The sequence below is a fragment of the Physella acuta genome, unplaced genomic scaffold (genome assembly GCF_028476545.2).
Source record: "Physella acuta isolate Inbredline_101_S28 unplaced genomic scaffold, ASM2847654v3 ptg000622l, whole genome shotgun sequence".
In the NCBI taxonomy this organism is placed as follows: Eukaryota; Metazoa; Mollusca; class Gastropoda; family Physidae; genus Physella; species Physella acuta.
The window spans coordinates 34,087-48,525 of record NW_026732141.1 but is presented as its reverse complement, the minus strand read 5'-3'; the positions used below and the strand labels follow the sequence as shown (position 1 = coordinate 48,525).

Below are 14,439 nucleotides of genomic sequence, written 5' to 3'. Positions count from 1 at the left end.
CGCTAGGTGCACTAAAGACAAAGGTACCTACCTACATACACAAGGAAGAGCTCTAGACATTTGAAATAAGAGTTCCGATCTGCAGCAAATAAAATTAGGACTGCCCCCCTCCCCCATCCGCTCTACCACATCCACCACCACCACCACCACCACCACCATCACCACCATACATCAGTTTAGACGCCCTGACATGTAGATATTTCAAGCATCCTCCCAACAATCGTTCAAGTCCGTCGGCTACACATTGAACTATACACACCATGAAATATGTCTCTTCATACACCACATACATGTACCTTCTATTTACATTAGTCTATGGGCAAATGTGTTTTAATTACAGGATAGGGTGATCGGTCGGTAGAGCGCACGACACAACCCACAAGTCTCGAGGTTCGGATTCTTTACTTCAGTCCGTAGGTCGTCGCTGAGTCCACCCAGCTATAATAGGTACCTGACTCATGTTAAAGAAATTAAAGGCAGCTGGACATATGACTGACCGCACCATCTCCTGAAGGCAGAAGTCACAAAACATGCTCTCAAATGAAAAGCGTAAAACGAAACACTATACTTATATTAAACTTGTTTATGTGGCGCATGTTTTTGGCACATTTGTTCCTGCACATATTTACTGACATACATATGTTTGTGGGCACTTATCTCGCGACAGACGATAACCTGGGGTTGTTTATGATGAGCGTATCGCTAGAAGCTAATCTTTACTCTCACTTACCCACCCCCACCCCACTCCCTACACCACCCCACCCCACTCCCTACACCACCACCACCCCACTCCCTCCATCCCTTCTTTTTTTCACTTATCCTAAATACTCACTAACAGGAACAACACGTTTGGCTTACTGCAACATGTAGACTCTACTTGTGACAATCTTATATCATAAATTTGTGGCAACACCACAACAAGGGTTTTATTCGGACATTGATCTACGGGGGGGGGGGGGGCCTCAAAACTTCTGGTGGGGGGGGGAATAATTAAAGTAAATTTTCTGTATAAATTATATATATATATATATATATATATATATATATATATATATATATATATATATATATATATATATATATATATATATATATGTACTTCGTCCCGGGGGGGGGGGGGGGGTCAGGAAGTTGGGAAGATTCCAGAAAAAAAAAGCTGCTTACAACACATGAGCCAGTGACAATCTTACAACATGAGCCTGTGGGAATTTTACAACTCAGTGCTGGACATCTTCACGGTAAGCCGATCGGACTGTCCAGCTGTTGGGTACAGGGATGTACGGGGACTGACCAGCTGACCAGCCTCGCTACAAACCATGGAGGCATGTGTACAGGGATGTACGGGGGACTGACCAACTGTTAGAGTACAGGGGACTGACCAGCTGACCATCTCGGTACCAACCATATGTGTACAGCAACACACCTGTTTATGTTAGCACCAAACGTTTAAGTTTTGTTTCACATTTTTATTTCCCCACCCCCGCCACCACCACCTTATCAGATTTCACACCCCACCCCCATCAAGAACCATCGGGAACAAGCTCATCGCATTCTGCGCGCGAGAGGCACACGATTCGACACGAGCGCCCCCTACGTGGCAGAGTGCTGCCTAATTTGGAAGACAACTCCAGCCAAGCGGGATTACCCGATGCTGAAGGTGTGGCTCTGGGTAAAGTGCGACCCAGCGCACCTCATCTAAATACAAATCCAATCTTATTCATTTTTTTTTCGTTTTTTTTTCTTTTAACGAAAAAAACAATTGCACATACATAACTTTTAAATCTTTGGAAACATCGTATGTTTTAATTCATGCGGTAAAAAATACAATACAGAATAGATTTCAAGAGTAAATAATTAACCAAGTTTACCCTCTTTTTGCATTTTCTTATTTAAATATAGTACAAGAAGCAATTATCGTCAACACCGTTATCTTTGGCGGGTAAACAACAGAGGTAACAACTGTAAACACAGAAAGCGATGACGTATTGTGGTAAAACAACAACATGTGATTCTCATTTCGGAGATGATTTTTCCAAAACTTCCCGATGCCTACAAGCGATAAAAAATGGCTGACACCCCTGCATCTTACGTACGTCGAGTACAAAAGTTGAAATGGCGGGCTGAAGCGATGTGAAATTGTTGAGATGCCCCACTCTTCACCTGGACATTGCCGTCAGAAGCAACAAAAGGGCAAACGTCGGTAAGAAGGGCTTTCTTTGTTTGCCCGTGGAATGGCTAGCAGCAATAAACGAAAGGGAAACACGAAGAAAGCGACAGCCTTCATTCCAAGAATGTATGTTGTGTAGGTAAACACTGGGAGATAGGTCCTGGCTAGCTGTGTTGGGGCGTTTTCTGTATGTACACATACACGAACACTAGACGAGTACACATATACATAAACACAATACGTGTACACACTTACATAAACACAAGACGCGTACACACTTACATAAACACAAGACGTGTACATTAAAACTAGGTGTATCCACGAAAATCAGGTGTGTTCGTTTTTAAATATTACATAAAAAGGTAAAAACATATTTTGCATGTATTTGGCATTTAAAGATAATTGTTTTACCATAAAAACGTTGACACGTATGATATCAAGTCATGCTATGAAAATGTTGAGATGGAAACATACAACGGGCTAGTGTAAGAGAGCGCCCATCTGGAAATACATCGCCTATATTTGGGTGCTGATATCTAGATTGGTTGAAGCACCGATCTCAAGGTTCACAGCATACAAGTGGATGTCTGGCTACAGGATCAAGGCTCACAGCATACAAGTGGATGTCTGGCTACAGGATCAAGGTTCACAGCATACAAGTGGATGTCTGGCTACAGGATCAAGGTTCACAGCATACAAGTGGATGTCTGGCTACAGGATCAAGGTTCACAGCATACAAGTGGATGTCTGGCTACAGGATCAAGGCTCACAGCATACAAGTGGATGTCTGGCTACAGGATCAAGGTTCACAGCATACAAGTGGATGTCTGGCTACAGGATCAAGGTTCACAGCATACAAGTGGATGTCTGGCTACAGGATCAAAGTTCACAGCATACAAGTGGATGTCTGGCTACAGGATCAAGGTTCACAGCATACAAGTGGATGTCTGGCTACAGGATCAAAGTTCACAGCATACAAGTGGATGTCTGGCTACAGGATCGAGGTTCACAGCATACAAGTGGATCAAGGTTCACAGCATACAAGTGGATCAAGGTTCACAGCATACAAGTGGATGTCTGGCAACAGGATCAAGGTAATGCTATACGGTTTAAAATAACGGTGGATTATTGGCAAAAAATAGGACGCGGTGACTTTGGGCCAACATAGGAAGCATTGAACTCGGTCATACATAGGGCACACTGACCTCGGTCATACACAGGGCACACTGACCTCGGTCATACATAGGACAAACTGACCTCGGTCATACATAGGACACACTGACCTCGCTCATACATAGGACACACTGACCTCGGTCATACACAGGACACACTGACCTCGGTCATACATAGGACACACTGACCTCGCTCATACATAGGACACACTGACCTCGGTCATACATAGGACACACTGACCTCGGTCATACATAGGACACACTGACCTCGGTCATACATAGGACACACTGACCTCGGTCATACATAGGACACACTGACCTCGGTCATACATAGGACCTCATATGACACACTGACCTCGGTCATACATAGGACACACTGACCTCGGTCATACATAGGACACACTGACCTCGGTCATACATAGGACACACTGACCTCGGTCATACATAGGACACACTGACCTCGGTCATACATAGGACCTCATATGACACACTGACCATGAAAGTGCCAACGTGCGACAGACCGGCTGCAGCAACAGGGAGAATAACATGGGATATTTAGACGCTGAAGTTAGTCATAGCTGGGGAAGGTTTGACATAGCTGGAGAGGGTTGGTCATAGCTGGAGAGGGTTGGTCATAGCTGGAGAGGGTTGTAAATAACTGGAGAGTTGGTCATAGCTGGAGAGGGTTGGTCATAGATGGAGAGGGTTGGTCATAGCTGGAGAGGGTTGGTCATAGCTGGAGAGGGTTGTAAATAACTGGAGAGTTGGTCATAGATGGAGAGGGTTGGTCATAGATGGAGAGGGTTGGTCATAGCTGGAGAGGGTTGGTTATAGATGGAGAGGGTTGGTCATAGCTGGAGAGGGTTGGTCATAGATGGAGAGGGTTGGTCATAGCTGGAGAGGGTTGGTTATAGATGGAGAGGGTTGGTCATAGATGGAGAGGGTTGGTCATAGCTGGAGAGGGTTGGTCATAGCTGGAGAGGGTTGGTCATAGCTGGAGAGGGTTGGTCATAGATGGAGAGGGTTGGTCATAGCTGGAGAGGGTTGGTCATAGATGGAGAGGGTTGGTCATAGCTGGAGAGGGTTGGTTATAGATGGAGAGGGTTGGTTATAGATGGAGAGGGTTGGTCATAGCTGGAGAGGGTTGGTCATAGCTGGAGAGGGTTGGTCATAGCTGGAGAGGGTTGGTCATAGCTGGAGAGGGTTGGTCATAGATGGAGAGGGTTGGTCATAGCTGGAGAGGGTTGGTCATAGCTGGAGAGGGTTGTAAATAACTGGAGAGTTGGACATAGCTGGAGAGGGTTATATCTGGAGTGAGTTGATGAGAGTCGGCCATAGATGGAGAGGGTTGGACATAGCTGAAAAGGGTTGGACATAAATATATAAAAGCTGTAGAGCCGGTTATAGCTGTTGAGAGCTGGAGCAGCTGTAAAGACCTGCTTCTATATCTCTCAATAACAGATAACATTCTTGCGTACAGCAGAACCTCTTCCTGAACCGTGACGTCACACTGCTTTGGGGGGGGGGGTCTAGTGGTTGTTTATCTTCACATTTCGACGTGGAAGTTAACGGCAGATTTGTGGTTTAAAAACAAACTACACATTTTTCTCGATATCAACCTGTTCGCAAACTAAACATTTCTCCTTGAAATCTACCTTCTGGCAAAGTACACAACACCTACTAGAGACAGTTGTGTTAGCAAACCAGCCTAGATTCTATATCATTTTTTTCTATCGATAGACGTGAGGCTCTCTAGCTAAACGAAAGATTCATATCTTATTCAGAACTTTGCTGAGCATCAAAGAGGTAGCACTGACTGGGGAATTATTTGGGGAAATGCCAGCCAACATTGTACTCAAGAGAAAAGCCAGAAAACTTCTTACTCAGGAGAAAAGCCAGAAAAAAGCCAGCCAACATCGTACTCAGGAGAAAAGCCAGAAAACTTCTTACTCAGGAGAAAAGCCAGAAAAAAGCCAGCCAACATTGTACTCAGGAGAAAAGCCAGAAAACTTCTTACTCAGGAGAAAAGCCAGAAAAAAGCCAGCCAACATCGTACTCAGGAGAAAAGCCATTCAACATCGTATTCAGGAGAAAAGCCAGCCAATATCGTACATAGGAAAAAAGCCATCCAAATCGTATTTAGCAGAAAAGCCAGCCAACCGTACTCATGACAAAAGCCAGCCAACATCGAACACATGACTAAAGCCAGCCAACATCGAACACATGACTAAAGCCAGCCAACATCGAACACATGACTAAAGCCAGCCAACATCGAACACATGACAAAAGCCAGCCAACAAGCACAACACGGTGAAAGCCAAAACAAACCGTACAAGAACAGAACCTTACTTTAAACAAAATCAGTAAATAGTTCAACCTGGTAATTTGCTGCAATCGTTAACAAGAAATAAAAGTAACCTTAGCAGGTGTTCTGCGCGAGCTTGTCTTGACCTTTAACGAGAAGGTCAAGGCTGTACTGCAGTACAGATGGGAACCAATTTGGAACATCTGAACATGCGCCAAAACCATTCGGTAACGTTTAAAATACATTTGCTATGTCTGTTGTCATTTTATACATTATAACTTTTTTTAAATTTATACATAAAGTTTTTTTAATTCGTCTTATCGTTTGTAATTACCAAAAATAAATATATTCTTAAATAAATAAATTTCGCTAGGTAAAATTAAAATGATGTATTTTCTCTCGAATCTGCGATAATCGAAGTTATCAAAATTGTTGATTTTGATATGGGGTGTTCAACTTTTGAAAGCTGTCGGTGTAGTTTTTTCAGTGCTGCGAGTATTTCAAGAAAGCAGCAAATATGATCTTTGTAGAAAGAGCACATAAGAACTTTCTCTAATCTGTGAGCAAGGAGTTTGATCCTACAGAAAGTGCTCATCGAAATTCTTGCACGCCAAGGGTTCCGTGTGTCCCATAAACAGACGGCAGCCAAAAAAAACACAAACAAGACGGCTTCAATGCTGACTTGAAGTAGGAGGCAATCAAAGCATCGTCTTACATCTCTAGAGGATCTATCTTACACTTCTCGCCCCCCACCCCCACCCTAATGTTCAATCTACCGATCCTTTCGCGTGTCTCTGTCGAGGTGCTCACCACCCCACCCCCAGCCCGTGGGAGGGGCCATTTAAAGATGCAGCATTGAAATGGTTGTGTACAGTGTATAGGAGACTTGGGGCGGGGGGGGGGGGGGGTCATTTTAAGGGTGCAGCCCGTATTGTTTAAACGTTTGAAATTTTGTTTTTATCTTTAGTTATACGGTGAAATTAATTTGAGTTACATTTAATTAAATTAATTTAAATTTAATAGATCCTAATTTAACGAATAAACATTTAAAAAATCGTGTGTATTTTTGCATTTAAAGTTGTAAAATAATCGCATGAATGATTTCAACAGGACAGATGACATGTTTAGCTCAGTACTTTTACTTGGGACGTAACATATGGGTGGGCTGGCCCCACGGTCTGCCTGGGGAAAATCCCGGTGGGCCCCAGTAAAAAATCTTGATGAGCCCCCTGTAAAAAGTCTCGATGGGCTCCCAGTAAAAAATCCCGGTGGGCCCCCAGTCAAAACTCTCGGTGGGCTCCCAGTAAAAAATCTCGGTGGGCCCCCAGTCAAAACTCTCGGTGGGCTCCCAGTAAAAAATCTCGGTGGGCCCCCAGTAAAAAATCTTGATGAGCCCCCTGTAAAAAGTCTCGGTGGGCTCCCAGTAAAAAATCTCGGTGGGCCCCCAGTAAAAAATCTTGATGAGCCCCCTGTAAAAAGTCTCGATGGGCCCCCAAGAAAGATTTTCGGTGGTCGGTGGGCCCACAGGACAAAACCACCATTCCTTCACCCAAAGGCGTTACATTCAACCAGATGGGGGAAGATGCGCAATACAAATTTCAATCTAGAGTTAATGGAGCACTTAAAAAAATTCCCAGGCCTCTTAGACACAGCTAGTCGACCACTGAGTACAGTCTAATCCATATCCACATAATCCGCAGCTTTAAAAGCCTTGGGCAGAGATTAGTGGCACCACAGCGGGGTGGGGGTAAGAAGCGGTGGGGTAAGAGGGGGTGGGGGTAAGAAGGGGTGGGGTAAGAAGGGGTGGGGGTAAGAAGGGGTGGGGGTAAGAAGGGGTGGGGTAAGAGGGGGTGGGGGTAAGAAGGGGTGGGGTAAGAGGGGGTGGGGGTAAGAAGGGGTGGGGTAAGAGGGGGTGGGGGTAAGAAGGGGTGGGGGTAAGAAGGGGTGGGGTAAGAAGGGGTGGGGGTAAGAAGGGCTGGGGATAAGAGGGGGTGGGGGTAAGAAGGGGGGTGGGGGTAAGAAGGGGTGGGGGTAAGAAGGGGTGGGGGTAAGAAGGGGTGGGGGTAAGAAGGGGGTGGGGTGGAATAAAAAGACGTCACTTAAAGCAGCCATACATATGACACGTGACTGTAACTTGGGTAACGGTCCACATCTGGACGTGCGCGGTCGGTTGACCTTGGTCGTCCTCGTGAGCAGTGGAACAACATGATGTTGATGCACGTTTACAACATCACGATCTTATCAACAGTATGATGTTGATACAAGTTTACAAGCACCACAAGCTCATCAACCTGCACCTGTGCCCACACAATTAGCTGTCACACACAAAGGCGTAGCGACCCTTCCCGGCGCCCGGGGACAAACTTTAAATTTTACGCCCCCTCCCCCCGTGGACAAACTTTCAATTCGACCCCCCCCCCAATATATTTTTTATATTTATAATGCAAAACTGCAGCTAAAATGCTAAAATGAGCATTTAATTTTTTAAAATCATTTTGGCGCCCCCTAGGGCTGTGAAGCAGGGGCGTAGCGAGGGGGGGGGGGGGGTGGGGGGTGCGGACCGCACCGGGTGACACCACTTAGGGGGGTGACACCAAGGCAAAAAATAGCTAAAGATATAGAGAAAAACTTGAGGGGGGTGCAAATCGAAAATTCGAAAGTTTGTCCCCAGGAAGGGTCTCTATGCCTCTGGGGGGGTGACACCATTAAGTGCCGCACCGGGTGACACCCTACCTCGCTACGCCACTGCTGTGAAGTGACCAAGGCAACCAGTCAGGTAGATATACCACTACCATACTATGACTCACAGCTGACTCTACATACTATATCATGACTCACAGCTGACTCTACATACCACTACTATATCATGACTCACAGCTGACTCTACGTACCACTACTACACCATGACTCACAGCTGACTCTACGTACCACTACTACACCATGACTCACAGCTGACTCTACGTACCACTACTCTACCATGACTCTTAGCTGACTCTACGTACCACTACTCTACCATGACTCTTAGCTGACTCTACGTACCACTACTCTACCATGACTCGCAGCTGACTCTACGTACCACTACTCTACCATGACTCACAGCTGACTCTACATGTGGACTTGATAAGGACAGTTTCTGTTACTAATGTAGATACCAATGTAGATAACCTTCGTGCCTTAAAAGTATGTCAAGATTTGCTCAATCTGGATTCGATTCAACAGTTATATCGCATTTAAGATAACGAAGCAGAAAACATGCCGTCAGAAAATGTTCAGATATCGTAGAACATTCTAGCTGATTTGTACCGTCTAACATGTACCAACATAGTTGAGTTCATGCGTCATCCTGACTTAGCTGCGTCAGTCTGACTTAGCTGCGTCAGCCTTGAAGACTTAAGTCATGCGACAATTAAATGCGAGCTTCAGATATGTTCGTCGTGTGAATAGCTCAACACTATTTCCCTTATTTGACGTTTCTATTCACACTCTCTAATTCTATTTATGTCCAGAATCCCCTTTTTGTATTCTATTTATAGCCCGTGACAGGCAACATTCATAGTCTAAATATAAATGTTTGTAAATGCTCATATACTCTGTGTATAATGTAGCATTGTTTTTTTTCAACATCTACAAAGGTAAGTTATATTTCTAAAATTATATTAACCGCAAATAATGTTCTAGATTATAGATCTAGAGTTTCGAGGTCAAAAGTAAGAATTTTAATCAGCTGATTACCAGACGATGCAAAACACGAGAGAATTAGGTGTTTCTGCTTTTTATATGCAACATACATATTAAAGTAAACCAGAAAATATTATGTGTTAATGTCGAAATGTGTTGTTCACGTAATATTTACCTGACTTGCCTTAAAAGTACGACTAAACTCGACACCCCCATCTTTATTAAAGTTATTTTTGACATTTCCGATAATGACGGCCCTCCCAATACGAATCATTTAACAGATGCGGCTTATCTTCCAACTAGTTTAGCAGATACCAGCCCGTCGGGAGGGGGGGGGGGGGAGATAGGAGTCGACATACCCTGGATCGCCCAACCCGTGGTGCTTCTAACTTCAACCCGCGGTACGTACGTACAATCCCGTGGTTCGAAGTTCAACCCGTGGTACAACCAACCCGTGGTACGTCCAACCCGTGGTACGTCCAACCCGTACTACGTACGTCCTACCAGTGGTAAGTCCAACCCGTGGTACGTCCAACCCGTGCTACGTACGTCCAACCCGTGGTATGTCCAACCCTCGGTACGCCCAACCCGTGGTACGTCCAACCCGTGGTACGTCCAACCCGTGGTACGTACGTCCAACCCGTGGTACGTCCAACCCGCTGTACGTCCAACCCGTGGTACGTACGTCCAACCCATGGTACGTCCAACCCTTGGTACGTCCAACCCGTTGTACGTCCAACCCATGGTACGTCCAACCCTTGGTACGTCCAACCCGTTGTACGTCCAACCCGTGGTACGTACGTCCAACCCGCTGTACGTCCAACCCGTGGTACGTACGTCCAACCCATGGTACGTCCAACCCTTGGTACGTCCAACCCGTTGTACGTCCAACCCGTGGTACGTCCAACCCGTGGTACGACCAACCCGTTGTACGTCCAACCCGTGGTACGTCCAACCCGTGGTACGACCAACCCGTGGTACGACCAACCCGTGGTACGTCCAACCCGTGGTACGTCCAACCCGTGGTACGACCAACCCGTGGTACGACCAACCCGCGGTACGTCCAACCCGCATACAGCTGACATTTGACCTCATCTTCCCCTGTTTACAAAGACGGCCTCAGCAAACGCCCCGCTCCAATGAACGTTCTTAGATGGGCCAATGTTTACATAGGACTGAACATTGAACTCGGAGCTTTAAGCTCAGTTCTTAAAACACACGGTAATTAACTCTCGGGGGGGGGGGGGGGGTAAATGTAATACCTGCAAATGCAGGTAAATATAGGAGTGCTTAGTCCGCTATTTTTAGATTTTGAACTTGAAGTGCATTAGAAGCCTGAGCTATAATGTGGGTAGCTCAGACATATTAGGATGGCTAAAAGAAAAACAAAAAGTGATCGAAGTACGAACTGATAAAAAAAAAACGGATTGTACTTTAAACCAAACACTGCATCAAACCAAACACTACCTGCATCAAACCAAACACTACCTGCATCAAACCAAACACTACCTGCATCAAACACTACTTGCACCAGACGTATTGAAATCTTCACCAGAAAGCACACATGCCGACACAATCATGACGTCAGCCAACAATCAAACACGACAGGCTTCAAATAGCGGCAGGTACAAAAAATTACCTCAATAGAAAAGGTGTCTGCTTTTGTGTAGGCTCTGGCACGGCCTTACTTTTGTGTGGGGTTAGCGTTAGGCTCTGGCACGGCCTTACTTTTGTATGGGGTTAGCGTTAGGCTCTGGCACGGCCTTACTTTTGTATGGGGTTAGCGTTAGGCTCTGGCACGGCCTTACTTTTGTGTGGGGTTAGCGTTAGGCTCTGGGACGGCCTTACTTTTGTGTGGGGTTAGCGTTAGGCTCTGGGACGGCCTTACTTTTGTGTGGGGTTAGCGTTAGGCTCTGGGACGGCCTTACTTTTGTATGGGGTTAGCGTTAGGCTCTGGCACGGCCTTACTTTTGTGTGGGGTTAGCGTTAGGCTCTGGGACGGCCTTACTTTTGTGTGGGGTTAGCGTTAGGCTCTGGGACGGCCTTACTTTTGTGTGGGGTTAGCGTTAGGCTCTGGGACGGCCTTACTTTTGTGTGTGGTTAGCGTTAGGCTCTGGCACGGCCTTACTTTTGTGTGGGGTTAGCGTTAGGCTCTGGGACGGCTGATCCTTGCTTTTGATAAACTTGTTTAAATTAACCAGATCTAGTAGAAATTATTTCGACCCCTCCCCCCCCCACCCGTAACTCTAGCCCAGGGTTGGGCCTGGGGCATGGTGTCACCTAAATTCTTGTCTACCTCAGTGTTGACACTGTCAGGTCAGCGTGACCCCGTGTAACGGTCCTCCCGATACAAAAATTAAAATTTGAAGTCAGTTTTTTAGTTCATCTCTTAAATGTCTTTCATTACTTTAACTGAACATCGCTCAGATTAAAGCCGTAAAGATCCTATCAAAGATAATCCGTATGGGTCGGCTGGTTTTGTAAACAAATATTTCTCGGTTTCAGATGAGCGCTGCCCAAAGTGCAACAGTTATGCAGTTATGTTGTCTGCTGATGTGACAGATTGTAGAAACTAGTTGAAACAACTGTTACAGTTTTACATGCATATTAGTTCTAGCCTAGGTTAAGTCAGTACGAAGTTCGTAAGCTTGAAAAGATTCGCGTGCGTGCATTCCTTCATAGAGCCTCAATCATTGTTTACAACGCTACAAACAGTCCACAGGGGCCGCCGATTGCCCCCCCCCCCCCCCTTCTCCCCTCCTCTCCCCCACAAAGCTATTTAAAGAAAACGGAGCTTTGAATCGGAAAATAAATTTAAAAAAAAAAACAGCTATCATGAAGAGTGACTAAGTGTGCCGACATGTATTTATATAAGGCTGGCCATTGTATTTTACCTCAATAATGCTTGCTATTGCATTTACTGACTAATTCTTGCTATTGTATTTATTGAGTAATGCTTATCCATGCATTTAATTGAGTAATCATGTGGATATACTAGCCATTTAATTACCTGAATACTGCTAGTTACTGTATTTAACTCAATAATGTTTGATACTTACCATTGTATTTACCTGACTAATGCATATACAATTCTAACAACAAATGAGTCACCACAATAGATCACAACAACAGCAAAAAAAAATTCTATGCTTGCTGATAAATGAAATTAGTTTAACAAAACTGGCCACTGTTTGTGTTGTACTTAGTTACAAACAATTGTCTTACATATAGCATGGTACAACAATAATAATAGATGACCCGTTTAATTGTCAGTGTAATAAACGAAACAGTGAATTACATACTACAGCTAGCACAAAGTGACCGGTGAAATGAAGGAGCTAAATGAAGGAGCTAGATGAAGGAGCTAAATGAAGGCGTTAAATTAAGGAGTTAGATGAAGAAATTAAACGAAGGAGCTAAATGAATGAGCTAAATAAAGGAGTTAAATGCAGGAGTTAAATGAAGGAGCTAAATGAAGGAGCTAAATGAAGAAGCTAAATAAATGAGTTACCTAAAGACTTACCTTGAGAAAGAAGCAACTCGATCTAGTGTCTTGATGCTGAGAATGTCGAGTAAGTTTGCCAACCCAAACCGAAGAAGTCTGTGCAATGACTGGCCCACCTGGGGGCCGGACTAACACCCGAGTACAGGTGAGGATCCGGTGGGGAGTGGGGGGGGGGGGGTAATCTCACGAATTAAGAGCTCATCAATATTCGAAGGTTTAAATATTCCACACTGACGTCCCTCGCACAGCAGGAAAACTCACAAACTGAAGTCATTAACAGAGCAGGATAACTCACAAACTGACGTCATTCACAGAGCAGGATAACTCACAAACTGACATCCCTCACAGAACAGGATAACTCACAAATTGACGTCCCTCCTAGAGCAGGATAACTCACAAACTGACGTCCCTCCTAGAGCAGGATAACTCACAAACTGACGTCCCTCATAGAGCAGGATAACTCACAAACTGACGTCCCTCCTAGAGCAGGATAACTCACAAATTGACGTCCCTCCTAGAGCAGGATAACTCACAAACTGACGTCCCTCATAGAGCAGGATAACTCACAAACTGACGTCATTCACAGAGCAGGATAACTCACAAACTGACGTCCCTAAAACTGTCTCAACAAGTGACATCTCCTGTGTATGAGAGAGTGGGATAAAACGAGGTAGAGAGAGGTAAACAAAAGACCTCTTATAAAGTCAGAGTTGACATATCGTGTCACTATACACCAGTTGGTTGGATACATAGAGGGACTGTTGGTGAGGAGGGGGGGGAACTAAAACAACCGTTGTTTTTTGACTGCTTGACGGCTCAATGTTTAACTGTCACACATTGATTGATCAGGTAACAATCAACATGACACAATGGGGATGGAAAGGTGCAGCACTTGTACGTTAGGACTGACTCCTACACTTCTTAGTTAGGACTGACTCCTACACTTGTACGTTAGGAATGACTCCTACACTTGTATGTTAGGGCTGACTCCTACACTTCTTAGTTAGGGCTGACTCCTACAATTGTATGTTGGGACTGACTCCTACACTTGTATGTTAGGGCTGACTCCTACACTTGTATGTTAGGACTGACTCCTACACTTGTATGTTAGGGCTGACTCCTACACTTGTATGTTAGGGCTGACTCCTACACTTGTATGTTAGGGCTGACTCCTATACTTGTATGTGAGGGCTGACTCCTATACTTGTATGTTGGGACTGACTCCTACACTTGTATGTTGGGGCTGACTCCTACACTTATATGTTACGGCTGACTCCTACACTTGTACGTTAGGACTGACTCCTATACTTGTATGTTGGGACTGACTCCTACACTTGTATGTTGGGACTGACTCCTACACTTCTATGTTGGGACTGACTCCTACACTTGTATGTTAGGGCTGACTCCTACACTTGTATGTTAGGGCTGACTCCTACACTTGTATGTTGCGACTGACTCCTACACTTGTATGTTGGGACTGACTCCTACACTTGTATGTTGGGACTGACTCCTACAATTGTACGTTAGGGCTGACTCCTACACTTCTATGTTAGAGCTGACTCCTACACTTGTATGTTGGGAGTACACCTACACTAGTATGTTGGGACTGACT

At 45.0% G+C, this 14,439-nt stretch overlaps 1 protein-coding gene across 1 annotated transcript in view; it reads right to left on the bottom strand.

Moving 5' to 3' along the window:
- Positions 1-12,945, bottom strand: part of LOC131948092 (filamin-A) — a 66,057-nt gene extending 53,112 nt beyond the window's left edge. Inside the window, exon 1 of the mRNA XM_059309600.1 lies at positions 12,846-12,945. The gene's annotated coding sequence lies outside the window, so the exon portion shown is untranslated. The remainder of the gene's footprint in view (positions 1-12,845) is intronic.
- Positions 12,946-14,439: the final 1,494 nt, after the last annotated feature.